Source organism: Esox lucius, chromosome 13 (assembly GCF_011004845.1).
Source record: "Esox lucius isolate fEsoLuc1 chromosome 13, fEsoLuc1.pri, whole genome shotgun sequence".
In the NCBI taxonomy this organism is placed as follows: domain Eukaryota; kingdom Metazoa; phylum Chordata; class Actinopteri; order Esociformes; family Esocidae; genus Esox; species Esox lucius.
Genome location: NC_047581.1, coordinates 6,509,900 through 6,522,297, shown reverse-complemented (window position 1 = coordinate 6,522,297; position 12,398 = coordinate 6,509,900). Strand labels below are relative to the sequence as shown.

At 38.6% G+C, this 12,398-nt stretch overlaps 1 long non-coding RNA gene and 1 pseudogene across 1 annotated transcript; one reads left to right on the top strand and one right to left on the bottom strand.

The window, feature by feature from the left end:
* Positions 1-5,156: 5,156 nt before the first annotated feature.
* Positions 5,157-9,647, bottom strand: LOC114840659. Its single transcript, XR_003782773.1, has 3 exons — positions 9,616-9,647; positions 9,381-9,434; positions 5,157-5,661 (listed from the first exon to the last, which is right to left on the bottom strand). It is a non-coding gene; the product is annotated as an uncharacterized LOC114840659 (long non-coding RNA).
* A 436-nt stretch (positions 9,648-10,083) lies between these two features.
* Positions 10,084-11,802, top strand: LOC105014082 (annotated as a pseudogene).
* Positions 11,803-12,398: the final 596 nt, after the last annotated feature.

The window sequence follows — 12,398 nt, the reverse complement described above, 5'->3', positions numbered from 1 at the left end:
TCAGGTAAATTATTTTATAGGGGTTTGAAATAATTGGAGAAAAACTGTAATTCTCCAACAGATAATCATTAGGGAATGATAAAACATCCAAGCGGGGTCTGATCACTCTCTCCCCTGACTGAGATTTCTGCTGAGAATTTGTGCTTCTACTGGCTTTTCGAGAAAAGGACACACCCTGTCTGATACATTCAGATGGCAGGTTTCAGTGAAAGAGTAAGACAAACTCAGGGTTAGTTAGATAAAACCTGCTAGCGAGCAGGTTAGCTTCACAGAGTATGTTGCCATACTGAACTGGACTGGCTGAACTGGCTCTTTGAAACCGTAAACCCAGAGTTTCCATCAACTTTGATTCAACTAACTCTAGGTTTTCACTAAACCTGCTTTCTGAAATTATGTTCTTATTGTTCAACAGCCAAATTAATGACTAATAGTTTAGAATTGGGTTGCCTGTGTTCTAGTTCTTTGACCAATCACATAAGATATTTTCCATAGAGAATAAAAGAGGTCAGAAATGTGCCATTATGATTATCTGTCCCAGGATGGCTAGCACCATTGAGGCCATGTTGATTTTGAGTAATTTCTGCATGATTAAATTGCTTATCCTTCCAGATCATCAGGAGTGTTCAGCCAATGACCAACTGAATAATCAGTAGGGCTTAGCCAATGAAGTAGGAAGTCACATCCAGTTAGCGATATTCAAATAGGAGATAATTTTAATGGTGACATCCATGTTAAAAAATCTGCCTGATCTAGTCCTCCAATCACCTCAAAAAAAAAATTTTACAATTGATTGGTCAACGAATAGATTGTTTGAAAAATTTACTTTCTGTGTGCTGTGCTATAAAGGCTCAAATATTGGGAAGCCTGGTGAAAACCAAAGTTATCCTGCAGACTTACAGAGGCATCATGGGAGTCACTGCATTAGGCCTACTGATCCTCAGTCTGCTGACAGACACTCATGATGAGTATGAATCTGAAGCTAGTGATGGTCAGAACAATGCTTTCAGAAACACAGAGACAATTGAAAAATTTGTTTTGAGGCTTTCTGATATGCTTGAAATATTTTCTTGGTAGTGATCTTCTGGTTAGAAATGAAAATCACTTTAATGATCATAGATATTTTCACATTCTGTTGAAAGTCTTTAGTGCAGTAGTTCAGAGCTTGTGTGCTTTAAAAAGGGAAATTCCAGTTTGCTTTTTATTTAACCATGCGTGTGCATATGTGTGCAAGTGCCTTTGGCTGGACTAAATAAGAAATAATTTGACCAACAATAAACAATGAGGTTTCAATTGAGAATGTTTAGAAAAATGTCATCAATCTTGTTTAGTGTTGCTTAGAAGTCAGTGATACTATGTGCTAAACCACTGCTGAAGTTAGGATTGTAAAACATGTTTGTACTTAAATTGCTAAATAAGGTGTCTAGTTAAGGTTGCTGTTGGAAAGCATCAACATGTTCTCTTATACATTGGAGAACTGTGGAAACCTGCATTTTTCCTCAAGCACTTTAAACTTGATACTACTAACTATGCTCCCTATAAAGAATATCACACTAATAACACATTCAATCTATCAGTAATCTCATGTCTCTGTGATTCTGTTCATTCAAAGTAGTTTTTAGACACCTGGCATCATGTGACCAGAAGTGTTTCGGAACATAGTTTCAATGAACTGACTGACTAAATGATCGGAACAGTGCACCACTGCTTTCTTTAAGGGTGCCTCCATTATAATGTTTCCTATGATAATGGAAGAGTCAAAGGATGAAAGGAATCATTTAAGAACAATACATAATGGTGTTTCAGGTGAAAAGATTCAGTTTCAGAAAGTTCAAGATATTGATCTTGTATGGTAGTACTGAGAATCTGAAACAATTGACAACGTCTGTACCAAAAATGCTAATTTGTCCAGTAGAGGTTGTGACATTTCCTCTCAGGTTTTGGAGAACTCTTGTTGCCTGTTGTTTTTTTTTATGTATTTTTACTTGCAATGTTGATTTAAACATTTAAGATAGTGTTTGACTTGTAACCAGCACCAGTGTTTGAACACACAATGTCACCAGAAGTGTTTTGGAACAGTCTAGGAACACTAGAGAGACATGCTGTGAATGTCAAACACAATAATATCAAGCATGAGTGCCAAGCAGCTAACTGACTAGTAAAAATGCTGGGCAGTCAAAAAGGATGACTCCATCTTCATGAATGTAAGTTATGGAAAAGGGTTAATAAGTTATCCTAACAAACTGCCGATACAGTGGGTGGAGTAACATTGATGGCATGCTTTCCATGATTGAGGTGGCAACAGATGGTAGTGCCTTTGGGGTCAACTCGGTGGATGATATTTATACCAGGTGAGGTTACAGTGTCGTCCCCTTCATTTTATTTCTTGATATGCCTTTAATCTTACACTACTTGCTGTAAGTCCTGTAAAACAATCCCCTTTCTTCAGAGATGGAGTTACTGCCAAAAAACCCAAAGGCACTAGATGGAGCCATCTCCCACTGAAAATTGCCATGAAGCATGTGAGCTATGACCAGGGACTTCTTTGGGCCATCTCAAAGTCACAAGTAACCTTTTCTTGCAGACACTAGCTTCTGCTGAAGACCACTTGATCTGGCTTGGATTCAACAGGTGACCACACAATAGGGTTGGATGCATGTAATACATTCTCATTATCTATTTGTCCTGCCAATAAAGACCTCCATTGCTGCATCTCAGCTTACTGATGCTTCAGAAATAAGAACACTGAATGGAAAAGTTTAGGAAGCTTCTTCTTTCAAAAATATTCTTAACTTTGCAAGAGACCCCCTAGATAAATCAAATAATTTCTGGAAGTACATTTGCTTGACAGATAAATCCAAAATATAACTTTTTGGTCACAATCAAAACAGCTATGTTTAGTGAAAATCCAACAATGTCTACCACCAAAATAACCTTATCCCAACATTCAAGCATGGTGGTGGGAATCCGGGGCTGCTCTTAGATCCATGAACTCAGGTCAGATACAGTAGTAGAGCCCAGAGTCCAAACCATACATGGCGACGCAGCGTTTAGCAGTTATGCTGCACACAACTGGAATAAACTACCAGAAGTTCTTAGACATGCCCCAAACATTATTTATTTATTTTTCCAGATTAATCCAGATTAAAAACACTTCTTTTTTTCACGTCTATGACAGAGCGCTAAAACCTAACCATCATTTAGTTTGAACCAAACCATAATTTTCATTTAAAGACTGACAAGTTGATCCAAGCACTGGAACGTGAGGATTGAGATACCGGGGTGGTGCAGTAAACAGTTCTGGGAACTGTAATTCATTGAGGATGAATATTAAATACATCTCCAGACATGCCATAAATGTCCCCCTGGAGACAGCCAGGTAAGACATCGATGCAGAGATAATATCACGCAGGGACTGACTGGTTCATTCTAGCGTTGTGCAAGGATTGAAACAACGGCGTGGAGAGTCCCCCTGGAGGGTGGTTAGAGAACTGTAACAATCTGACTTAAAAATGTTTTTTTATTGCATTTCAATATTTTTTCATTGTAAAGCACATTGAATTGCTTCTAAGTATGATTTGTGCTATATACGTTTGCTTGCTTGCTTTTCTTCCACTGGACCAGGTCAACTGTTCACCATTAAGGGTTCTGTGAAATCTGAGGTGGACAAGGAGATTCTTGAAATGATTCAGGCCATCAGTCAAGGAGCTGAAGCTGGGCCTAACATTTCTTCAATGTCCCAAAGCAATCAAGCAAATCTACCAAAGAATGTCTCAGAGAAAGATTTGTGTTTTGGAAGGGCAAAGTCAAAGACCATACCTTAATCCAGTGGAGATGCTGTGGCAGGACCTATTGCTCTGACATTAACGGATATAGCAGAGTTGTATTTAGTTAAGGTAAATACAATACTAGAAAGTTTGCCTTTCTATATGCGTGCATGTAGCATTAAGACAACTCATCGGTACTAAAGACTGAAGGGAGCAAAATGTTAGCAACTTTAACGTTTTTGCTTGAGGTGTCTCCACACTGCACTTCTGTTATTTGTTAACCAGTATGGATTATTGTTATACTGGTTAAGGTGTTGCACTTGTCAGTATGTTAATTTGATCTGTTCTTCTTTCAAAGGGTTAAACATTTTGTGATCGGTACTACCGAACATGTTAGAAATGGAGATCAGAACCATTTTTTGAATTTGGTATGGATTTGGAAACTAAGTATTCATTCTCGTGACATCCATATAATAGAATTAGTCTAAATTAAATGCTGAGGTATTTTAAATCCATGGAATGGTCTCTTTGGTGTCCTGTTGCAGTGGCAGAGGACCCAAACACTTGGAGTACGCCTCACAACTACCTAGCCTGACAACTCCTAGCTGCAACTTTTGTTGTGTTTCCTTCAGACAAACTCCTGCCACAGGCCACCTGGTTGTGCGGCAAACCTGGATTCTTCTTAAAGACTCTGGACACTGCTCACCTGTATTTATGGACCCGTTGGTGATCTGAACATGGCAACATATTGGTGTTGCCTTAGAAGTTCATGTACACTTATCTTCACTCAGTACAGCAACTGGAGGACTGGCCACTGTCTTCTCTAGGTTCCAGCTCTACTGTGGAGTTTCTCTGAGCCACTGTGCATACATTTCTTCTCTTGCTCTTGGGGTTTTTAAGCTGTGAATCTGTATAAACACTTTGAAATCTTCTTTGTACAGAGGCTTTATTTAATACATTTTAATAAGTGTTTTGACTATTGATGTATGGGCTTAGAATTCCAGTAGAATGTTGGTGACAGTGCTTGCAATTTCTAGATGGTTGCAAAGTTTTGTTACAATTTTTAACAAATAAGGGGATTGTGCCATGGAGAAGGGTTGAGTTTAGTAATTTTGCCATGGAGTTACCTAAAGCTAATGCATACATTTTTAGCCAGGTGGAGCACACAACTGAGTTACAGTGAGTACACTCCACTCACGTTTTGGCACAAGTCAATAATGAACATAGCAAGTGTTAATAAAGTCTACAGAAGGAATCGCTTTTATTTTGGAGTTCTACATATGAGGATTTCTTGCTCCAGGGAGGAAATGGATTTAAGGCCCAGTGGTGGAACAGGCCCAGTCTCTTGGAGAGTAGGGACAGCTATAGCCAGTACACAGCCAGCTATACAGGGCTCCTAAAGACGGAAGCTGTGATGCTTATAACTTCATAAAAAATTTTCTATGGAGTAATCAAACATTATTTAAAGGTTATTACTTTTTGAACATATCGTGAAGGTATGAAGGGCAAGCTCTCCTTACTCTCCTTGATACCAAGGGCACCATGGCCTTGCAAAAAATACAAACGTAATTCCTCCAACAGTTCCTCCAGCCCTACAAATAGTAAGTTACAGTAATCAAGACAACATATGACAAGATCTTGGATTAGAACCAGTGCTGCTACCTGTATGAGAAAAGCTCATACTCTACAAATGTTATAGGGCGAGTCACTGCTTTGATGTTTTCAGGGAACTAGAAGGTCTAGAGTCAAGCCAAGGTTCTTTGGAAGGGGGACACTGTGCAGTTGTCAACCACGTTGGACCTTACTAGGAGCAGACAAAGCGTCCCATGGAAAAAGAGCTGCTCTGTCTTGTTGAGCTTGAGGTGGGGGGCCAACATCCAAGCAGATGCGTCTCCACCTGCCAGGGAAGGGTACGAATAGAAATCAAAGACCAAGTGAGAATATGACACAGTGTACGTGCAAAGAGAACAGCAGAGGCCGTAGAACCACACCTTGGGGAACATCATTGGTAAGTGGGGGTGGGGAGATGATTTAGACTCTCAGGTCCGGTTGGAAAGGAAAGACAGATAGGATACCAATCTCTAGTTTTTAATGTATTACGGCCCACTTGCTGCCCTCTCGCTATCTGCTTCCTTTGTGTTTGTCTCTGATTCCTGCCGGTTAGTGTTGAAGGAACAGGCTTTTTGACCCGTTTAATAATGATTCCAAATAGTCAATAAATTAATGTAACAAATTAATTTAATATATGAAGAAAGTATAAAAATTACAGTACAAAAGATAAAAGGTTTCTGGAACCTGCAAGAGCAAAAACCCATGCAGAAGAGAGGAATATTCAAGCGATTTCAACCTGATGTTGTGGGGGTTGATTAGCAAACATAAAGGGACCAAGACTAGTCCTGTAGAATAGACCCCTAATCAATCAGTGACATTCTGATCTGTTCCTGAATGATGTTATCTCAAGGATCATGCAAGCTAGGCAATTGAAAGCAATACTTTTGTGCCTGCATTCACATCAAACAGAAACATCTGTTAACCATTAACATTCCGATGATTGCCTACTAGGACAGAAATGAAGTACCTAGGTATACACCGATAAGCCATATCATTATGACCACCTGCCTAATATTGTGACCCCCTTTTGCCGCCAAAACAGCCCTGACCCATCAAGGCATGGACTCCACTAGACCTCTGAAGGTGTGCTGTGGTATCTGGCAGTAGCTTGGCTGTTGGATCGGACCACACGCTCCCCATGTGCATCAAGGAGCCTTGGCCATCAAGGAGCCTTGGTCGCTTAGATCCTTACCCTTCCCCATTTTCCTGCTTCTAACACATAAACTTTGAGGACAGAACGTTCACTTGCTGCCTAACCTATCCCATCCAGTGACAGGTGCCATGATAACCAGATTATCAGTGTTATTCACTTCACCTGTGTTGAAGTATATGTTTATCTGTACACAGGAAGTCACGTTCAGTCAAAGCGCGACAGTAATTAGACAATGGGCTCACAGTACTATGATGTGTATTCTGGGTAGCAATGTCTATAAAGTAGAGGTACGACCGGAAGTTTCTTTGAGATGAGATTGAGTTTGTAAGACCGAGTAACAAGTCTGTGAGATCATTAACAAGAGATTATCAAATGCTGCAATGAATTATTCAATTACTCTCTTCCTTGATGATCGGGTACGCAATCAATATTTCAACCACTATATGAAACGGCTGATTTCTAACACCTGTCAGTGGTCATAATGTTATGGCTAATAATTTCGGAAGTATTATACAATTCTGCTCAAAAGTTTGCATACCCTTGGAGAATTGGTAATATATGTTTCATTTGTACAGAAAACATGACTGAGCAGGCAAAACAATTATTTTATTTCCTATGGGATTCACATTAAACTCTAAGTCATAACAGAATGGCACAATCATAAAACAAAACTTATACAAAACAAGTACTTATTCAGAAAGGAATGGCATTTTTGATTTTGTGTTAAAATGTATGCATATTGTTTTCAATATGTATAAAGTGGTTCATTATATTGAAACTGAAAAAGGTGCTATATGCTGCTTGATAGTGACTAAAGTCTAAACTTTGGTGTATTTACTAAACATTTTTCATTATATTGTGACATAATGGCAGTTGTATGACACTGTGAATAAAGGTCCTTATTTAATTAAGATTACTCTAACCAGTTGTTTATTTACTTGCAATTGCAATGTATTTAATAGAAATTATGGTAAAATCAATACTGTGCAATATACAGATAAACTCTTGTTTGTAAAAGATAATTGTCTTTTCACAGTAAATCATGTAATACAGTATGGCCTAGACTTTTAGTTTTTTTGGTTTGCTCCCCATTTTGCCAGTGATAATTAGTTAAACTCACTATAACAAGGATATTCTCTGGAAAATAATATTTTGAAGGTTAATTCCATAATGTGTTGATGAGAAATGCTTATTGTACTGCATATTCATATATTTCATTATTTGAACACATAAATTATTCAATGGTAAAATATATTATATGCATTGTACTAGTTATAGTGAGTGCAAGTTATATATTTCATAAACATATTAATGGCATGTTGAGAAATCCTCCACATATATAAAATAAAGAGCCCACTGCAAAATGATCAGTTTCTCTGGTTTTACTATTCATAGGTATATATTTGAGTAAAATGAAATCTTTTGTTTTATTCTATAAACTATAAAATATTGTAATTTAGAGTATTTATTTCTAGAAAACAACTGGTCAAAATAACCAAAAAAACATGCAGTTTTCAGACCTCAAATAATGCAAAGAAAACAAATTCTTATTCATTTTTCAACAACAAAATACTAATATCTTTACTTAGGAAGAGTTCAGAAATAAATAATTGGTGGTATAACCCTGATTTGTAATCACAGCTTTCATGCGTCTTGGCATGCTCTCCACCAGTCTGTCACATTGCTGTTGGGTGACTTTATGCCACTCCTGGCACAAAAATTCAAGTAGCTCAGCTTTGTTTCATGGCTTGTGACCATTCATCTTTCTCTTGATCAAATTCCAGAGGATTTCAATGGGGTTCAGGTCTGGAGATTGGGCCATGACAGGGTCTTGATCTGGTGGTCCTCCTAAGTACTGAGGCATCCTCAAACCAAATGGACTGCTACTATGGAAAAGCTAATAGGAATCTGTCTGACTTGCTTTCAGCAACATTCTTCACTGTTGGTATTGGGATTTGCCACCATGAATTACATCAGTTCTCTATATTAAAGTATTAAAAAACAAATGTCAGGCCATTATTAAATTGGTTGATGGGGACACTGATGAATACAAAGACTCAGCATATATCTCCAAGTGCATCAATGATGTCGTCTCGAGGGTAGATGTTGAGACTTTCCCCAAACAAAAGCCCTGGGTTAATGGTAATGTCCATGCTATGCTCAGAGCACGGCCCTCTGCCTATAGTTCCAGTACCTGGAGGCTCTGAGGAGGTCCAGATATGACCTATGGAAGACCATCAGAGATGCCAAAAGAGACTACAAGGATAGATTGGATTCTAACGACTAACCCAAGATGCACATGGTGTGGACTGCACATCCTTAAGGGAGGACGGACCAGGTCCATCGCTTCCCACGGAATGTAAAAGCAAACCGAAATTGAGATTCCTTTGCCACAGGAATACTGAAAAATGCATTAGCCGAATCAATAAGCATACTACACGCATATTGTATCTATAATATTTAATAATTCTACCCATATTCCTCATCCTATTCTTTTTTTAAATTGCTGCTAGTTTACATTGTAATGTATATTATTGCTTTACTTGCTATATCTATAATATTTAATACTTCTACCCATATTGTTCTCATTTCCCATCCTATTCTTTATATAAATTGCTGCTAGTTTACATTATTGTATTGTATTGCTAAATGTTTGCTATATTTTTGCTTTATGTATTTCTTCATTCTTATTACGTAGATGTTGTGTGTCATGTCACATTATTGTGCAGGGTGACACTATATTATTCTGTGCATTTGATAAATAAACTTTGACTTTGAAGCTGGAATTGCACCGGGGTCATGCAGCAAGACAAATAACACAAGTATGTCAGATTGGATTAAAAGCAACATACCTGGCATTTAGAAATGGCCCAGACTTAAAATCAATTCACATGGTGTAGCAGGACCTGAAGCGAACAGTTAATGCAAGCAGTTTAGAGGTTGATTATTTTTTAACATAAATACAATTTTATATATTCCATGAGTAGAGACATTTTTTTTTTACTTCTGTGTTAATTTTGTATTTTACACCAGGTTTTGGTTAAAATTGTAAAATAAATGTGCACATTTCATTCTTTATCCACAAACCTCTGATTAAACAAGCAGTCACAGTATTGTCCCATTGGCCAAAAGCCTAATTAATGAAGACAAGTTAAGAATTAAACTGTGTAAATGCAGCTTAACTGGTCTTTTGACCAATCACATCAGATATTTTCCATAGAGATGAAAGGAGGTCTCTTTTATGTAACATGCCTTTATGATATTTGGATGGGCACAACCTCTGAGGTCCTGTTCAAGTTGAAGTAGTAATCATGGTAAAATAATTTTGCTCATCTATACGGGTCATCAGGAGGGACTGGCCTATGATCAACCAGCGCATCAGCAGGGCTCAGTCAATGAAAAGTGAAGTCCCACCCAGTTGGCTACATTCAAATAGCAGATTTGTCTAGGCTGGAATTCTGCCCCTATTTAGTACTCCCACCACCTCTATGATGTATTTCACTGCTGATTGGTCAAAAGATCAATTATTCAAAAAATATAAAATGTGACCTTTTTGGAAGTATGGTAAAAACCTGAAGTCATCATGCAGCTTTATAGAGACATTGTGGGAGCCATTGTCTTAGTTGTTCTGATCCTCAGTCTGCTGACAGCCACTCATGGTGAGTAACAATCTGAAGCTTGTTTCCATACTGTTTGTCCTGGTCTTTCATGTGTTTGTCTTGTACTCATGTCTTTTTCCATAGCATGGAACTGTAAGGAGGTGAAGAACATCAAGAACCTGATGCAGATCGATGCAGGCCAGGGACATGTGGTGGCCGCCGACACAAATTAAATTCCCTATTACCTAAAACGTGGATTCTTCCAAGACGAATGGATCCGCATTCCTGGATTTGTGAAGCATATCACTGTTGGACCAGCAGGGACCTGGTGTGTTGACAGGACTGATAGAATCTTTAAGTACTTGGATGGTAAATGGGTGCATGCTGAAGGTAAGTGGCACTGTTCAGTTCTGATCCAAAGGGCATTTGCTATTTAGCTTTCCTGTTACCAGCCAGGTACTGATTAAGTATCATGAGGTTCAGAAGTTAATTGTTTTGAAGTTCTTCAAAGTTCTAATTCAGTGTCTTGGTTGTCTGTCTTCGGTCTTCAGGCTTTCTGAAGCAGGTGGATGCTGGGGGTGACCAATTTATTGTGGGTGCCAACATGCAAAATGTACCCTTCTGTTTAAAAAGCAGTGCCGCCATTGGTTACAAGGGTCCTGGCTCTCCCCTTCCTTGGAAACAATTTCCAGGAAGTGTGAAATATTACAGTTGCGGACCCTTTGGGTGCTGGGCAGTCAACAAGGATGAATTGATCATCTTCATGAATGTAAGATATATGTATATGTATATGTATGTGTATATGTGTATATGTGTATATGTGTATATGTGTATATGTGTATATGTGTATATGTGTATATGTGTATATGTGTATATGTTTATTAGTCATCCAAACAAGTGAAAGTGTCTCATCAGTCTTTACCATGTATTCAGCTTGATCGAGACTGCCAATACAGTGGGTGGAGTAACATTGATGGCATGCTTTCCATGATTGAGGTGGCAACAGACGGTAGTGTCTTTGGGGTCAACTCTGTGGGTGATATTTATACCAGGTGAGGTTTGTCTTGTTAAATTTCTTTACCATTTCTAGTTCTGCCTTTTACTCTAACTCTTACACTACATGCCTTAAACCTATTGAAAGTAGACTAAATCTAAAAATTTGTAGATCTTATGAAATGTGAAGGTGTTACACTATAAAACGGGCCTAAAGTGAAAGCAAAATATGCTGTTTGAGATTTGTAGCCAGTTTTTGGATGAACAGCTGAGGTGCACTGTGGAAGGGGAAATTGCATTGTCTTAATTATTTGTAGACATTGACTTCTGATTCCTTGTTTTTCTTCAGTGATCCATTGTTTTCCTAAATCTGTGATCATATACAAAGTCAATTAATCAGCTTTACACATGAACCCTTTTCTTCAGAGATGGAATTACTGCCAAAAAACCCAAAGGGACTAGATGGAGCCATATCCCACAGAAAACTGCCATGAAGCATGTGAGCTTTGACCAGGGACGTCTTTGGGCCATCTCAAAGTCTGGCATCACCTTTTCTTGCACACGCTAGTGTCTGCTGAAGGCCACTTGACCTGATTTGCCTTCATTAAGTCATTACACAATAGGGATGGATGAATGTGAAAGGTTATATAAATGTCCTGCAAATAAAGCACTCTGTTAAACATTTGCATGTCAAAGAATTTTTGAGCATCCTAGTGTTTCATTTTTAAGCGAGGACTAGGGTAGCGATGTCATAAAACCAGCATTTTCAAATCCTGATACCAGACAAACTACGCAATTCTTGATGCCCCTGCATCAGACGTGCCATGGTGTGGTCGAGCATCAAGTGTGTGTGTGGTGACTGTTTCAGAATACGTTGAACTACACTCACCTAAAGGATTATTAGGAACACCATACCAATACTGTGTTTGCCTTCAGAACTGCCTTAATTCTACGTGGCATTGATTTCAACAAGGTACTGAAAGCATTCTTTAGAAATGTTGGCCCATATTGATAGCATAGCATCTTGCAGTTGATGGAGATTTGTGGGATGCACATCCAGGGCACAAAGCTCCCGTTCCACCACATCCCAAAGATGCTCTATTGAGTTGAGATCTGGTGACTGTGGGGGCCATTTCAGGACAGTGAACTCATTGTCATGTTCAAGAAACCGATTTGAAATGATTCGAGCTTTGTGACATGCTGCATTATCCTGCTGGAAGTAGCTATCAGAGGATGGGTACATGGTGGTCCTAAAAGGATGGACATGGTCAGAAACAA